The sequence below is a fragment of the Ranitomeya imitator genome, chromosome 3 (genome assembly GCF_032444005.1).
Source record: "Ranitomeya imitator isolate aRanImi1 chromosome 3, aRanImi1.pri, whole genome shotgun sequence".
NCBI classification, from domain to species: domain Eukaryota; kingdom Metazoa; phylum Chordata; class Amphibia; order Anura; family Dendrobatidae; genus Ranitomeya; species Ranitomeya imitator.
The window spans coordinates 501,335,963-501,353,960 of NC_091284.1; the positions used below are offsets into that span (position 1 = coordinate 501,335,963).

The window sequence follows — 17,998 nt, forward strand, 5'->3', positions numbered from 1 at the left end:
CGCAACACAGGGGCAGAAGTAAATCAGCGTTTAAGCTCCTGAAAGGCAGAAACAGCCGCGGAGGACCAATTCGTCACATCAGCGCCTTTCTTCATTAAATCGGTCAGAGGTTTAACCACACTGGAGAAGTTGGCAATGAAACGACGATAAAAATTTGCAAAGCCCACGAATTTCTGAAGGCTCTTCACAGATGTGGGCTGAATCCAATCATGAATGGCCTGAACCTTAACCGGATCCATTTCTATAGATGAGGGAGAAAAAATGAAGCCCAAAAAAGAAACCTTCTGCACTCCAAAGAGGCACTTAGACCCCTTCACAAATAAAGCATTATCACGGAGGATCTGAAATACCATCCTGACCTGTTTCACATGAGACTCCCAATCATCAGAAAAAATCAAAATATCATCCAAATATACAATCATGAATTTATCAAGATAACTCCGAAAAATATCATGCATGAAGGACTGGAACACAGATGGGGCATTAGAGAGTCCGAATTGCATCACAAGGTATTCAAAATGGCCTTCGGGCGTATTAAATGCAGTTTTCCATTCGTCATCCTGCTTAATACGAACAAGATTATATGCCCCTCGAAGGTCAATCTTAGTAAACCAACTAGCCCCTTAATCCTAGCAAACAAATCAGAAAGCAAAGGCAAAGGGTATTGAAATTTGACCGTGATCTTATTCAAGAGGCGATAATCAATACAGGGTCTCAAGGAGCCATCCTTTTTGGCAACAAAAAAAAAACCTGCTCCCAATGGTGAAGAAGATGGCCGAATATGCCCCTTCTCCAAAGACTCCTTAATATAGCTCCGCATGGCGGCATGTTCTGGCACAGACAGGTTGAAAAGTCGGCCCTTAGGGAACTTACAACATGGAATCAAGTCAATAGCACAATCACAGCCCCTATGCGGTGGAAGGGAACTGAATTTGGGCTCATCGAATACATCCTGGAAATCTGACAAAAACTCAGGAATTTCAGAAGAGGGGGAAGAGGAAATTGACATTAAAGGAAAGTGACCATGAATCCCCTGACAACCCCAACTAGTCACAGACATAGATTTCCAATCTAACACCGGATTATGTACCTGTAACAATGGAAAATCTAGCACAATAGCATCATGCAAATTATGCAACACCAGAAAACGACAATCTTCCTGATGGGCTGGCGCCATGCACATGGTCAGCTGTGTCCAAAACTGAGGTTTATTTTTAGCCAACGGTGTAGCATCAATGCCCCTTAAAGGAATAGGGTTCTGCAAAGGCTGCAAGGGGAAACCACAACGTCTGGCAAATTCTAAGTCCATTAAGTTCAGAGCGGCGCCTGAATCCACAAATGCCATGACAGAAAATGACGATAATGAGCAGATCAAGGTCACAGATAACAGAAATTTAGGTTGTACAGTACTGATGGTAACAGAACTAGCGATTCCCTTTGTACGCTTAGGGCAATCAGAAATAACATGAGCAGAATCGCCGCAGTAAAAACACAACCTATTCTGACGCCTGAATGTTTGACGTTCAGCTCTAGACAAAATCCTATCACACTGCATTGGCTCAGGGCTCCGCTCGGAGGACAACGCCACAGTGTGCGTAACTCTGCGCTCGCGCAAGCGCCGATCAATCTGAATGGCCAGAAACATAGAATCACTCAGACCAGCAGGCGTGGGGAACCCCACCATAACATCTTTAACGGATTCAGAAAGACCCTTTCTGAAAATTGCCACCAAGGCATCCTCATTCCATTTAGTCAATACAGACCATTTTCTAAATTTCTGGCAATACGATTCTGCCGCTTCTTGACCCTGACACAGGGCCAACAAGGTCTTCTCTGCATGATCCACTGAATTGGGTTCATCATACAATAACCCTAGCACCTGAAAAAAGGTGTCTACATTAAGCAAAGCAGGATTCCCAGATTCCAGGGAAAATGCCCAATCCTGAGGATCACCACGCAGCAGGGAAATAACAAATTTAACCTGCTGAATGGGATCACCAGAAGAACGGGGTTTCAGAGCAAAAAACAGTTTACAGTTATTTTTAAAGCTCAAAAATTTGGACCTGTCCCCAAAAAACAAATCAGGAGTTGGAATTCTAGGCTCTAAAACTGGAGTCTGAACGATATAATCGGAAATACCCTGTACTCTAGCAGCAAGTAGGTCCACACGAGAAACCAATTCCTGAACCTCCATGCCAGCGCCTAACTCCTGAGCCACCCAGAGGAAAAGAGGGAAGGAAAGACAAAACAGACTACAGAAAAAAAAATGGCTCAGCACTTTCCTTCCCTTCTTCTGAGATGCGTTTAACTCATTTTTGGCCAGTTGTACTGTTATGATCTGGTGGCCTAGGAGCAGCATGTGACGTACTCTGGAGAAGGTGGTACCTGTACTGACCGCAGACCCTGAACTTAGCACCGCAACTACAAGTAGCCGTGGGATGTACCTAACACTCCCTAGACACCTCGACACAGCCTAAGGACTAACATCCCCTAAAGATAGAAACGGGAAAACTATCTTGCCTCAGAGAAAATCCCGAAAGGATAGACAGCCCCTCACAAATATTGACTGTGAGAGGAGAGGGAAATGACATACGCAGAATGAAATCAGGATTTAGCAAAGGAGGCCTTTCTAGCTAAAAAGAAAGACTAGGACAGAGTACTATGCGGTCAGTATAAAAACACTAGAAAATATCCACCACAGAAAATACAAATCTCCACATCTGACTAAAGACATAGAGGGTATATCTGCATCTCCAGAGATACAGCTTGGCTGCAAAAAATCCTTACACAGACAAAGCTGGAGAAGACCAAACATGAAAATGCACAGAACTATAAGGCCCACAGCATGTGGACAGCAAAAACAAAGCCAGAACTTATCTTTGATGAAAAGAACAGCAAAACAGGAGAGACCAGTCAGGGATGTGAATCCTCCAAAAACAATGGACAACTGGCACTGACTAAAGTATCAAGCAAGGCTAAATAGCCCGGTCCAAATCGCAATAAGTGGACACACCTGATAAATGCTGCGATCCAAACACAGCAGCACTACCACTCATAACCACCGGAGGGAGCCCAAGAGCAGAATTTACAACATCTGAGTATTTATGACTGCTCGGAGATTTTGTTTTCATCGCAGCAGCTGAATGATTTACAGCTACTAGCCAGGCTGAGTACATGTGGGGGTTGCCTAGTTGTTAGGGAATCCCCACATGTAACCAAGCTGGTTAGTAGCTGTAAATCTTTCAGCTGCAGCGATGAAAACTAAATCTCCAAGCAGTTATAAATTCTCGGAGGTCACCCGAGCGTGCTCGGGAAAACCCGAGCAACGAGTACACTCGCTCATCACTAGTTGTTACTGACATCTGGTGAGAATTTCATGTCAATAGGACCTTTAGAAATATATGGTGATGTGTTCAACACTTATTTCATCCGCTGAATGTATTAAAATCAATAAAATGTGACTTTTAAAACCAACAAGTTTAAAAATGTTCATAAATATTTGAGAAAAATAAAATAGTCATGTTGTCCCCTGTAGAAAAAAATAAATGAGACAGGCTAATCAGTATATCCTCAATCACTCACAATGTATATTCACTCATGGCAAATTTGTAGCTGATGTCTCTGCAAATGCTTGCAGAAATCAGTGCACATGCTGCAAAAACATCTCCTTGGAATTAATTTTTCTAGTCATAGATATTTTTGCAATGAATCATCATGTGTTAACATAGCTGACTGTTGGCTACGACATCACAGCTTTATCCAAGGGGTTTTGACTGCAGGGGAATCTAATTAAAGAGATTTACAATTCAGCTTTGCTTCATCTCAATGGTTTGCTGCTATAAAGCCAAAACTGTTATTAGCAAGGGTGAGTCCAGACAAAACATGTTAAAAATTAATGAATCGCATAGGATCTGTTATGTTTCAATACAATAAAGGTGTTGTCTGGTGTTGCTCACTTACACATTGGACGAGAGCGGTGGTAATGACATTATGATCCCACATACCGGCCAAGATGCATGCACAATTGGCAGCTATCATGCACATGTCCTACGCTAATGAACTGGGCACTTGCATAAAACCTGCTAATTGTGAATGTATCTTGGCAGGTACATGGAGTCACAATGTCATTAGCACTACTCGCCTCCAATGTGGTAGTGAGCAGCACCAAATAATTCTTTAAAAAAACATCTTTTAGAGAGCTAGAAATGACTAAGACTTACCATATTGCTTATCACAGCTTGTAACTAATATGGACACTATTTTTATGAAAAATTTCAGTCTATTTTTTAATCTTTACATGTGTTCTTTTAAATTTTTTGTTCTACATTTCATTAATATTTGTTATTCTTTTTTTACTCTGGAGAATATGTATGGGTGGCATTAGCAAGATTATGCAAAAAATAATTTGACTATAATATGAAAAAAATAACACTGTCTTTATTGGGAAAATCCCATTAGAGAAGTCCAAAATATTACTAAAAAAGAACACTATCTAGAAGTTTCTAAGTGAACTTAGTACTTAAACTGTTAAGAGTGATGTTGGTATAAAAGTGATGATTTTCAATTCATTAAGAATTTGACTGTAATTTGTTTGGATCCTGATGCAAAAATGAAAAACAATTTGGCTACATTTCTCTGTTGTAAGAGGGTCATATCTTAATTAGAAATGTGGGTGTGTAATAATAATAATAATCTTTATTTTTTATATAGCGCTAACATATTCCACAGCGCTTTACACACATTGTCATCGCTGTCCCCAAGGGGGCTCACAATCTATAATTCCCTATCAGTATGTCTTTGGAATGTGGGAGGAAACCAGAGAACCTGGAGGAAACCCATGCAAACATGGGGAGAACATACAAACTCCTTGCAGATGTTGTCCTTGGTCAGATTTGAACCCAGGACTCCAGCGCTAACTTATGTATACATGCCATATTAATGTAACTTTTGACAATAGAACATGACCACTTACCATATATACTTGAGTATAAGACGATAATTTCAGACCATTTTTTAGGCTGAAATTGCCCCTCTTGGCTTATACTCGAGTCATTCCCAGGGGTCGGCAGGGAAGGGGGAGCGACAGCTGTCTAATAATACTCACCTGCTCCTGGCGCGGTCCCTGCAGGTCCCTGGTTCTCCGGGCACTGACAGCTTCTTCCTATACTGAGCAATTACATGGTATTGCTCATTACAGTAATGAATTTGGACCCAGCTCATTAATGTAATGAGCGGTACCATGTGACCGCTCAATACAGGAAGAAGCTGTCAGCACCCGGAAAACCAGAGACCTGCAGAGACTGCACCAGGAGCAGGTGAGTATAAAGGGGACATATTCACCTGTCCCACATTCCACTATCAGCACCGCTGCATCTTCCATGTCCCCTGCAGTGACGCTCAGGTCAGAGGGCGCAATGATGTGATTAGTGTGCGCGCCGCCCTCTGCCTGGACAGTCAGTGCAGAGGACGCGGAAGACACAGCGGTGCCAATGGTGGAATGTGTAGTTCAAGATAAGCACATCCAGCCCATGAATGGCAGCGCTTCCCAGGACTCACATTCAAAGATGATATTTCATATTTTTTTATTTCATAACTTAAAATAGAAGAGATACAACGCGTTTCGGATACAGTATATATCCTTCTTCAGGTATCATAAAAACACCGTACAAATTTGTACGGTGTTTTTATGATACCTGAAGAAGGATATATACTGTATCCGAAACGCGTTGTATCTCTTCTATTTTAAGTTATGAAATAAAAAAATATGAAATATCATCTTTGAATGTGAGTCCTGGGAAGCGCTGCCATTCATGGGCTGGATGTGCTTTTCTTGAACTACTCATCCTGTGTGAGTCTTACTCTGGCTCTCTCACTTGGATCCACCCGAGGCAAGCTGCAAGCCTTGTATATTGAAAAGTATCTCAGAGGGAATTTGGAGGATACACGATCTAAAGCCATTTTAGTCTTTTATCAGGTGAGTGCATAAAATTGTGCACCCTTTAAAGACTATAATATTGTGTTTACGCACTTAGGGCGCCGCGATTTGTCTGTTCTTCTCTCCCAAACAGGGTTTTTTTGTATAATGGTGGAATGTGGGACTGGTGACTATAGCACGTGCCTGGGGCCTGAGCAACGAGAGGTGAGTAAGTGATTTTTTTTATTGCAGCAACAGCATATGGGGCAAATTTCTCTAAGGAGCATCTTATTATCTCTTATTCTCCAGAGAATCCAACAAGACTGAGAAAACACTGACACAGTCTAAACTGGACAAGAGAAAAACAAATGAATAGCACAGAATATAAGCACACTGCATGTGTGCCACAGAAACAAAAACCAGACACTTATCTTTGCTGAATTGGCAGCTAAGCAGGAGAAGCCAGAAAGTGATCCAACACTTCAGAAGAAACATTGACAACTGAAAAAGGACTAATGAATCCTGCACACCTAAATATCCCAGTCAGAACTGCAATCAGCAGATACACCTGGCCAGGACTGCGACTCAGAGACAACTGAATTCCCACATACAACCACTGGAGGGAACCCAAGAGCAGAATTCACAAGAGTACCCCCCCTTGAGGAGGGGTCACCGAACCCTCACCAGGGCCTCCAGAACGATCAGGATGAGCCAGATGAAAGGCACGGACCAAATCAGCAGCATGGACATCAGAGGCAAAAACCCAAGAATTATACTCCTGGCCATAACCCTTCCATTTGACAAGGTACTGAAGCCTCCGCCTCGAAAAACGAGAATCCAAAATCTTCTCAACCACATACTCCAACTCACCATCAACCAACACAGGGGCCGGAGGATCAACAGAGGGAACAACGGGCACCACATATTTCCGCAATAAAGATCTATGGAAGACATTATGGATAGCAAAAGAGGCCGGAAGCGCCAAACGAAAAGACACCGGATTAATAATCTCAGAAATCTTATAAGGACCAATAAACCGAGGCTTAAACTTAGGGGAATAAACCTTCATAGGAACATGACGGGAAGACAACCAGACCAGATCCTCAACCCGAAGCCGGGAACCAACACACCGACGACGGTTAGCAAAACGTTGAGCCTCCTCCTGAGACAACACCAAATTTTCCACCACATGAGCCCAAATTTCCTGCAACCTGTCAACCACAGAATCCACACCAGGACAGTAAGAAGGCTCAACCTGCCCAGAAGAAAAACGAGGATGAAAACCAAAATTACAAAAGAAAGGCGAAACCAAAGTAGCCGAACTAGCCCGATTATTAAGGGCAAACTCGGCCAATGGCAAGAAGGCCACCCAATCATCCTGATCAGCAGACACAAAGCATCTCAAATAAGTCTCCAAAGTCTGATTAGTTCGCTCGGTCTGGCCATTTGTCTGAGGATGAATTGCAGAAGAAAAAGACAAATCAATGCCCAGCCTAGCACAAAAGGCCCGCCAAAACCTAGAAACAAACTGGGAACCTCTGTCGGACACAATATTCTCCGGAATACCATGCAAACGAACCACATGCTGAAAAAACAACGGAACCAAATCTGAAGAGGAAGGCAATTTAGGCAAAGGCACCAAATGAACCATCTTAGAGAATCGGTCACAAACAACCCAGATAACAGACATTTTCTGGGAGACCGGAAGATCAGAAATAAAATCCATCGAAATATGCATCCAGGGCCTCTCAGGGACTGGCAATGGCAAAAGCAACTCACTAGCACGGGAACAACAAGGCTTGGCCCGTGCACAAGTCCCACAGGACTGCACAAAAAAACGCACATCACGCGACAAAGAAGGCCATCAAAAGGACCTACCAACCAAGTCTCTGGTACCAAAAATGCCAGGATGACCAGCCAACACGGAACAGTGAACCTCAGAAATCACTCTACTAGTCCATCTGTCAGGAACAAACAGTTTCCCCACAGGACAGTGGTCAGGTTTGTCAGTCTGAAATTCCTGAAGAACCTGTCGTAAATCAGGGGAAATGGCAGAAAGGACCACCCCTTCTTTCAGAATGCCGACCGGTTCTAAGACCTCAGGAGAATCAGGCAAAAAACTCCTAGAGAGGGCATCAGCCTTAATACTCTTAGAACCCGGAAGGTACGAGACCACGAAATCAAAACGGGAAAAAAACAAGGACCATTGAGCCTGTCTAGGATTCAGCCGTTTGGCAGACTCGAGGTAAATCAGATTCTTATGATCGGTCAAGACCACAATACGGTGCTTAGCTCCCTCATGCCAATGTCGCCATTCCTCAAACGCCCACTTCATAGCCAACAACTCCCGATTGCCGACATCAAAATTGCGTTCAGCAGGCAAAAACTTACAGGAAAAGAAGGCACACGGTTTCATCAAGGAACCAACAGGATCCCTCTGAGACAAAACGGCCCCTGCCCCAATCTCAGAAGCAACAACCTCAACCTGAAACGGAAGAGAAACATCCAGTTGGCGCAACACCGGAGCAGAAGTAAATCGATGTTTAAGCTCCTGAAAGGCAGAGACAGCCGCAGAGGACCAATTCGCCACATCAGCGCCTTTCTTCGTCAAATCGGTCAAGGGTTTAACCACACTGGAAAAATTAGCAATGAAACGGCGATAAAAATTTGCAAAACCCAAAAATTTCTGAAGGCTCTTCACGGATGTGGGCTGAATCCAATCATGAATGGCCTGAACCTTAACCGGATCCATCTCTATAGACGAGGGAGAAAAAATAAAGCCCAAAAAAGAAACCTTCTGCACCCCAAAGAGTCACTTAGACCCTTTCACAAACAAAGCATTGTCACGAAGGATCTGAAATACCATCCTGACCTGTTGCACATGAGACTCCCAATCATCGGAAAAAATCAAAATATCGTCCAAATATACAATCAAGAATTTATCAAGATAAGTCCGGAAGATATCATGCATGAAGGACTGAAAAACAGATGGAGCATTAGAGAGTCCAAATGGCATCACAAGGTATTCAAAATGGCCTTCAGGCGTGTTAAACGCAGTTTTCCATTTATCACCCTGCTTAATACAAGATTATATGCCCCCCGAAGGTCAATCTTAGTAAACCAACTAGCTCCCTTAATCCTAGCAAACAAATCGGAAAGCAAAGGTAAAGGTTATTGAAATTTGACCATGATCTTATTCAAGAGGCGATAATCAATACAGGGTCTCAAGGAACCATCTTTTTTAGCAACAAAAAACAACCCCGCTCCCAACGGTGAAGAAGATGGTCGAATATGCCCGTTCTCCAAAGACTCCTTAATATAGCTCCGCATGGCGGTATGTTCAGGCACAGACAGGTTGAAAAGTCGACCCTTAGGAAACTTACAGCCTGGAATCAAGTCAATTGCACAATCGCAGTCCCTGTGCGGTGGAAGGAAACTGGACTTGGGCTCATCGAATACATCCTGAAAATCAGACAAAAACTCTGGAATTTTAGAAGAGGAAGAAGAGGAGATTGACATCAAAGGAACATCATTATGAACCCCCTGACAACCCCAACCAGTCACAGACATGGACTTCCAATCCAACACAGGATTATGTACCTGCAACCACGGAAAAGCCAGCACGATAGCATCATGCAAATTATGCAACACCAGAAATCAACAATCTTCCTGATGGACTGGCGCCATGCGCATGGTCACCACAAAACTGGGGCTTATTTTTAGCAAAGGATGTAGCATTAATGCCCCTTAAAGGAATAGGGTTCTGCAAAGGCTGCAAGGGAAAACCACAACGCTTGGCAAACTCAAAGTCCATTAAGTTCAAGGCGGCGCCTGAATCCACAAACGCCATGACAGAAAATGATGACAATGAGCAGATCAAGGACACAGATAATAAAAATTTAGGTTGTACAGTACTGATGGTAATTGAACTGGCGATCCTCTTTGTCCGCTTAGGGCAGACAGAAATGACATGAGAAGCGTCACCACAATAATAACACAACCTATTCTGACGTCTGATACCTTGTCATTCCATTCTAGACAGAATCCTATCACACTGCATAGGCTCAGGAATTTGCTCTGAGGATAATGCCACAGCGCGCACAGTTCTACGCTCCCGCAAGCGCCAGTCAATCTGAATGGCCAGAGACATAGGATCACTCAGACTGGAAGGCGTGGGAAACCCCACCATAACATCTTTAACGGATTCAGAAAGACCCTTTCTGAAAATTGCCGCCAAAGCATCATTATTCCATTTAGTCAACACCGACCATTTTCTGAATTTCTGACAATACAATTCTGCCGCCTCTTGACCCTGAGATAGGGCTAACAAGGTCTTCTCAGCTTGATCCACAGAATTAGGCTCATCATATAACAATCCCAAAGCCTGAAAAAAGGAGTCTACATCAAGCAAAGCCGGATTCCCAGATTCCAGGGAAAATGCCCAATCCTGCGGGTCGCCACGTAGCAGGGAGATAACAATTTTTACCTGCTGAATGGAATCACCGGAAGATCGAGGTCTCAAAGCAAAAACAGTTTACAGTTGTTTTTAAAACTAAAAAATTTGGACCTGTCACCAAAAAACTAATCAGGAGTAGGAATCTTCGGTTCTAAAACCGGAGTCTGAACAATATAATCAGAAATACCCTGTACCATAGCAGCAAGCTGGTCTACACGAGAAGCTAATTCCTGAACATTCATGCTAGCACAAGGCTCTTCAGCCACCCAGAGATAAATAGGGAGGAGAAGACAAAGTAGACTGAAGAAAAAAAAATGACTCAAGACCTTTCTTCCATTCTTCTGAGATGCATTTAACTCATTATGGGAGAGTTGTACTGTTATGATCAGGTGACCTTGGAGCAGCATGAAAACTTTCACTGGAGTAGGTGGTAACTATACTGACCGCAAACCCTGATCTTATCACCGCAACTAGAAGAAGCCGTGGGGTGTGCCTAACAAAACCTAGACACCTCGACACAGCCGGAGGACTAAATACCCCTATAGATGGAAATAGGAATATCTACCTTGCCTCAGAGCAGAACCCCAAAGGATAGGCAGCCCCCCACAAATATTGACTGAGTAGTAGAGGAAAAGACACACGCAAGCAGGAAACAGGATTTAGCAAATGAGGCACACACTAGCTACATAGGAAAGGATAGGACAGGATACTAAGCGGTCAGTATTAAAAATCCTTCCAAAAATATCCACAGCAGAAAATACAAAAACTCCACCATCTAACTAAAGATGTGGAGCATATATCTGCATCTCCAGAGAATCCAACAAGACTGAGAAAACACTGACACAGTCTAAGCTGGACAAGAGAAAAACAAATGAATAGCACATAATATAAGCACACTGCATGTGTGCCACAGAAAGAAAAACCAGACACTTATCTTTGCTGAATTGGCAGCTAAGCAGGAGAAGCCAGAAAGTGATCCAACACTTCAGAAGAAACATTGACAACTGGCAAGGACTAATGAATCCTGCACACCTAAATATCCCAGTCAGAACTGCAATCAGCAGATACACCTGGCCAGGACTGCGACTCAGAGACAACTGCATTCCCACCTACAACCACTGGAGGGAACCCAAGAGCAGAATTCACAACAGCCATGTGCAGCGTTATATGAGGCAAATATTTCAATGGAGCATCTTATGGGGTCATGTGCAGCATTATATGGGGGCAAATATATCTGGAGCATCTTATGGGGCCATGTGCAGTGTTATATGGGGCAAATATTTCTATGGAGCATCTTATGGAGCCATGTGCAGCATTATATGGGGCAAATATTTCTATGGAACATCTTATGGGGCCATGTGCAGCATTATATGGGGCAAATATCTCTATGGAGCATCTTATGGGGCCATAAACAGCATTTGTGCAGCATTGTATGGGGCAAATGTCTCTATAGAGTATCTTATGGGGCCATAATCAGTATTTGTGCAGCATTATATGGGGCAAATGTCTGTATGGAGCACCTTATGGGGCCATATTCAGCATTTGTGCAGCGTTATATGGGGCAAATGTCTGTATGGAGCATCTTATGGAGTCATATCAACATTTGTGCAGCATTATATGGGGCATATTTTAATATGGAGCATCTTATGGGGCCCATCATAAACTTTATGGAGCATTATATGGGGCTCATGATTCAATATGGATATTCAAGAACACTTAACCTACTGATGTCTCAATTAATTTTACTTTTATTGGTACCTATTTTTATTTTTGACATTTACTGATAGCTGCTGCATTTTCCACCCTAGGCTTATACTCGAGTCATTAAGTTTTCCCAGTTTTTTGTGGTAAAATTAGGGGTCTCGGCTTATAATCGGGTCGGCTTATACTCGAGTATATACGGTATATAATTGTTGTAGAAATAATCTTTTAAGGCTGAAGATACATGAAACATGCACAGTTATATTAAAACATAATGGGATAAATTTAGATTATATGAGAAGAGCAACACACCTAAGTATATCCCATACACAAGGCCATGAAGCAATATACCAAATAGAACACCAATGAATCTTCACATACGGCCAATAGAGTAAAATATAATCTTTATTAATAATACTAAAAGACAAATCTATCAGTAACAGGTACAAAATCACAGGCACAGGTAACAGTAGGTGGGAAACCCCAGGTAATGACTCCAAATTAAGCAGAACAGGGTATATAGTAATAACTCACAGAAAGTGTAATGTGACACTTAACGCAAATACCATGTCTAACAGCTGTGTAGTCATGCACATAAAGGCACAAGACATAAAATACAAGTGTAGAAACAATCAATGTTGTAACATATTTACCAAGGAGCACTCCTGGGGACCCACCACACCCGACGCGCGTTTCGCAAGGAAATGCTTCGTCCAGGGGTGGTTGGGTACTGGCCAGCTATGGTAATATATTCCCTATGAACCAATGAGACAAGCGTCCTAATCAAATGGATAATAGATACCTGTTGTGCAAAGAACGCACATGTACACATGGGACGCCAGGATACCGGAAGTTGGTCGCCGCTATAGCGTAATTACATGCCACTATCACAACCGCCCAGAAATGCGGCCACCGAGTAGCAACAAAGATGGGACGCCAACGTCATATCCGGTGCGCCCTCCATAGTCAACAGTACGCGACACCTAGTGACTACACACCATCGGCGAGACTGCGCATGACCGGAAATGCCCACGTACTACAGCATCCCAGTCGCGCAGAAATCATAGGGTAAAGCAACCGATGATGTCATATCCGGTGCGCGCCCTATGTTCAGTTAATGCGACTCCTTAGAACTACTACATGCTGGGTTAAAAAGCGCATGACCCAAACGAGACACCAATGCGCAACAATAAAACCGCGGTTACTCATGAGCCGTAATAAGCAACGTAAAAAGTGCGTAAAGTGACTAAAGTGCGTAAGTGCAATAGGATGGGAACAAAACCTATAAAGGAAGAGTATTAAGGCATATACAACAAAACACAAAAGTATATATATAAATATATGGACACATATAATATCCATATAATATAATATGCAAGAAAACATAAATACATATATTTATTTGTAAGAAAGAGTATATACAACACATATAGTGCAAACAGTGCATGGACACACAACCGCACGACAGAGGGTAGATTCAAAGGAGCCAACAGCGACGAATATCACATAAGTCCAGTACCTGACGATCCACTGTAGATGACATATCCTGTGATTTTGTACCTGTTACTGATAGATTTGTCTTTTAGTATTATTAATAAAGATTATATTTTACTCTATTGGCCGTATGTGAAGATTCATTGGTGTTCTATATGAGAAGAGATTTAACCCCTTAATGACCGCCAATACGTCTTATAACTGACCTGAGATATAAGAGAATAGCCTCCACATACAGGAGACAATCCAGCAGCTGTCGGCTGTTCACTATAGCTAACAACTTGCTGTATCAGCCAGATCAGTGTTTGCACCATCTATATCTGTTTAACCCAGAGGCGTAGCTAGGGGTTCAGCTCAGGGGGGGGGCGAAACATGTGAGTAGGCCCCTAACAGGCGGACATATCATTAGTGCAAACTATGCGGCAGCACATGGGCTCAAGAGTTATGGGGGCCCATTTCTACCTCTAAATAAGATGCAATTTTGTATTTTTAGAAGTTCTTGGGCTGCAAAGGGCCCATATATTGTTCTTGCACATGGACCCTTTTCTGTCTATGTCCACCTGTGGCTCTTAACCAGGTAACCATGATTGTAACTACGGTGGGTATAGGGGAACCTCAGAAGATGACCGCACTGTTATTGCAAATAAATCTCTATACAATAACCAGCACTGATATTACCACCTTACGGTAATACCATATAGTGGTAGATACCAGTCCTGCATGACATAGAGAGATCACAGTACAGTTATAGATGGTGACTTACAGAGGACGTTTTTTTCCAGTGGAGCCATTCACTTTTTCCATCTTTTCCACCTGGCCCAGACTGACAAACTGTGTATACTATTACTTTAACATTTTTCAGTCACCGCTCTGTGTATAGAAGAGTGGTGGCTGTAACTGATGCCCCAGGACAGACTGACAGCCGGTACAGCACTATCTGCCACCCAGTAGTTATACTTCAATGCTTCGTAAGTGCCTACTTAATATTTAGGAGTCCCCCTATGTACAGTGATAATGGCCCCAGGATCGCTGATGAGAGCAGGAGGTCATGTGATGATTTTCTTCTATTGAGAGAAGTCAAACTTGTCTAGTCAACACGTGCAAATAGCAAACGTGGTCACATGACCACCTGATCACACCAGTGGTCTTGGGGTCTCATGACGGCAGGTGCACCCCATCATGATTTGACAGTCTGTAGAGTGACTGCAGACAATTATCCCAAGCCTTTAATAACTTAAAGGGAACCTGTCACCACCCCAGGGCCTATTAAGGTAAAAGAGCCACCTTCTTCATCACTAAGGCTGCATTCTGTGAAGGTGGCTCTTATGTTTTTTGTCCCTAATAACGCTGAAATATTCACTTTTATAAATTGTGCACCATACCTGTATTGAGTCCGGGGGGTACGCTTTCTCCCCCTGACTCGGCCGCTTTGCACCCATTCATCATCCCACCGAGCACCACCTCCTTTCTGTCTTGTGCCGTCACTGGCACTCTGCAAATATTTCTCGGTCATGCGCGGTGCGCGCTGCCCTGGAACTTATATCAAGTGATGTAAGTAGATCACACCTGCGCACAGCCCCGCAGTGTGAATAAATCATAACACACTGCGGGGCGGGATCTCGGGCCTCCACTACACGCAGGCGCGATATCAGTACATCAGCTGATGTGAGTTCCAGGGCAGCGCACATGGCGCATGCCTGAAAAATGAGAGCCCAGCCCAGGCATCGGTGCCCGGTGGGATGATGGACGGCTGGGAGGCGGTTGTGTCCGGGGACAAAAGACGTACCCCCCAGACTCAATACAGGTATGGCACGCAATTTATAAAAGTGAATATTTCAGCGTTATTAGGGATCAAAAACATAAGAGCCAACTTCACAGAATGCAGCCTTAGTGCTGCTGAAGGTTGCTGGCTCTATTACCTTAATAGGCCCTGGGGGGGTGACAGGTTCCCTTTAATAATTTAATTATAAGCAATTTATTCTTATAACATAGAATGCAGCCCATGGTTACTGTATTGTTATACTTGTTAGGGGGCAGACAGACGGACGTATTTCTCATGTGAGGATCAAATCGCAATCCTCGGACTGACCGCCGGCTCTCCTGACCTCAGGCTGACAGTTGCATAGTAATTTATCATGCTGTCAAGCTTATGTCAGGAGAGGTGTCAGGGCCAGTCCGAGTATTGCAATGCGATCGTCGCATGACTTATATAGTGTCTGTCTGAGCCCTTATGTTAATACTTATCCTTGTTATAGTAATATTAACCTTCTTTGCTGTGCTTGTTTTACTAATACTTATAAAAGATCCAGCTCACAATAATAAAAAGCCCCCGACCTCCCCATCTCCAGCCCCTAAGACAGCAACTTTTAGGGTATGTTTCCAAGGGGCGTATTGCTTGGATTTTTGCTGGGGATTGGATGCTATGTACATCCGCAGCGTCGATATCGCAGCTTCCAGATGTTACAGCACAGTGGAGGGGATTTTATGAAATCCCATCTACACTATGCGTACATAAACGCAAGTGGCAGACCTGCGTAACCGGACATGTGGCGCGTCTTTCTAGACAGCAGCATTTCTATTTATCTTGTGGAGATGATCCGTCTCCACAAGATAAATAAAACAGTCTATGAATAGGATGCGGTGATTCCACCTGTGTTCAATGAATATATGCGGAATCACCGCATGTACAACAGGGGGCAGCGCTTTGGGCGGAGCGGGGTATCTGCTGCGTCCAAAGTGCTGCCAATTCACCTCGAAGACACATACCCTCACATATGATGGAGTGAATATCTCATAACATTAAACAGTATAATAATAATCAGCGCCCCAGTGCCCACTCACCCACGTCAGCCCTCACAATACCCTCAAACTCTCCCATTCACCTCCAGTACCCTGTCCCCCTCCCACAATACCACCATCCTCTATCATTCACCCCCACAGTGCCCTGTCCACCTGTGCACCCACAATAACCCCCATTGTTTCACATTTACCCCACAGTGCCCTGTCCTCTCTCACTTCAGCCCCTACAATACCACAATCCTCTCACATTCACCCCCACAGTGACCATGATATGCCTAAATCGAATTACTCTAATAAATTCCATCCCCACTTACTGATGAAGTTTTCAGGCAGGCAGACAGTGAGGAGAACCAGGAAGTGTCCAGATAGATGCAAGGAAGGCACTAGGACCCAGCGTGCCTCATCCAATCCAAGCGTGCACACTGCACAGCCAGAAAGTAACTGTAGATGCTGCCAGCCAGGAAGAGATTCCTGGGGTGAGACCACATTGCACTCTGCACGGAGGCTCTGCAGCCGGCATTGTGCTGCTCTCTCCCTGACACCTCAGACTCGGCAGTGGATCTCCCAGTGAGCCCCTTCAGGTGACTGGGCCCGGGGCAAAGGCACCCTCTGCCCCCCCAGTAGCTACACTACTGGTTTAACCCCTTAGATGCTGCTGTCAATAGTGACTACATCATTATAAATGGTTAACAGAGTGTGGGGGTTTCCTCTTTATCCGATTTGGTGCCCTCAGATCACGATTTTGTGGTCCTGATGTTTGCCATGGCAATTCACGACCAAATAGCGGCCTCAGAGCCTGACGGCTGTAGTATTCTTTTCAGAAGTTAGAGGCGTTTAGGTGGTAAAAATACACATTTTCATTTCTGTCATGCCACTTTGCATTAATTCCTGAAAAGCACCTGAAGGGTTTATAAACTACCTGACAGCAGTTTCCAATATGTCTGGGGGTGCTGTTTTCAAAATGGTATAACTTTTGGGGTTTCCCAATATATGGGACCCATAAAGTCACTTCAAACATGAAAACGTCCCTAAGAAAGTAAATTTTGAAAATTTCCTTGAAAAAATGAAAAACTACTGCTACATTTTAAAAACTCCTAAAATGCTAATAAAATAAAAGATCATTTTACAAATGGTGCTGATGTAAAGCGGACATGAGGGAAATGTTATTTATTAATGTTTTGATGTGATATGACTTTCTGGATTAAGGAGATAATCATTCAAAGTGTGAAAATTGCTAACTTTTTAACATTTTTCTCAAATTTCTGATATTTTTTATAAATAAACACAAAACATCAAGTAGAATGTGTCACGAAAAAACAGTCTCAAAATAACTGGGATTTGTTGAAGCGTTCCAGAGTTATTACCACATAAAGTGACACTGGTCAGATTTAAAAAATTTGGCTCCGTCACTAATTGGGTTAAATTTACAAAGTGTGTTTCTATAACAGAATTGATACTGTCAATTCTTTCTACATCTTATCAAGTACTGTTATAGTGTTATACAAACTGCAGGATTACCGCCCACTTTATTTATTCTTTACATTACACCTTCTAGAAAGGATATTTTCTATAGTACATGTGTTTTTTCTTTTTTTTCTTCACAGGGAAGGCATGAGCAAGTTTTCCTGTTAACG

At 43.2% G+C, this 17,998-nt stretch overlaps 1 protein-coding gene across 1 annotated transcript in view; it reads right to left on the reverse strand.

Moving 5' to 3' along the window:
* Positions 1 to 17,998, reverse strand: part of DMD (dystrophin) — a 4,179,683-nt gene that overhangs the window by 2,965,394 nt on the left and 1,196,291 nt on the right. The gene's annotated exons all lie outside the window — the stretch shown is intronic.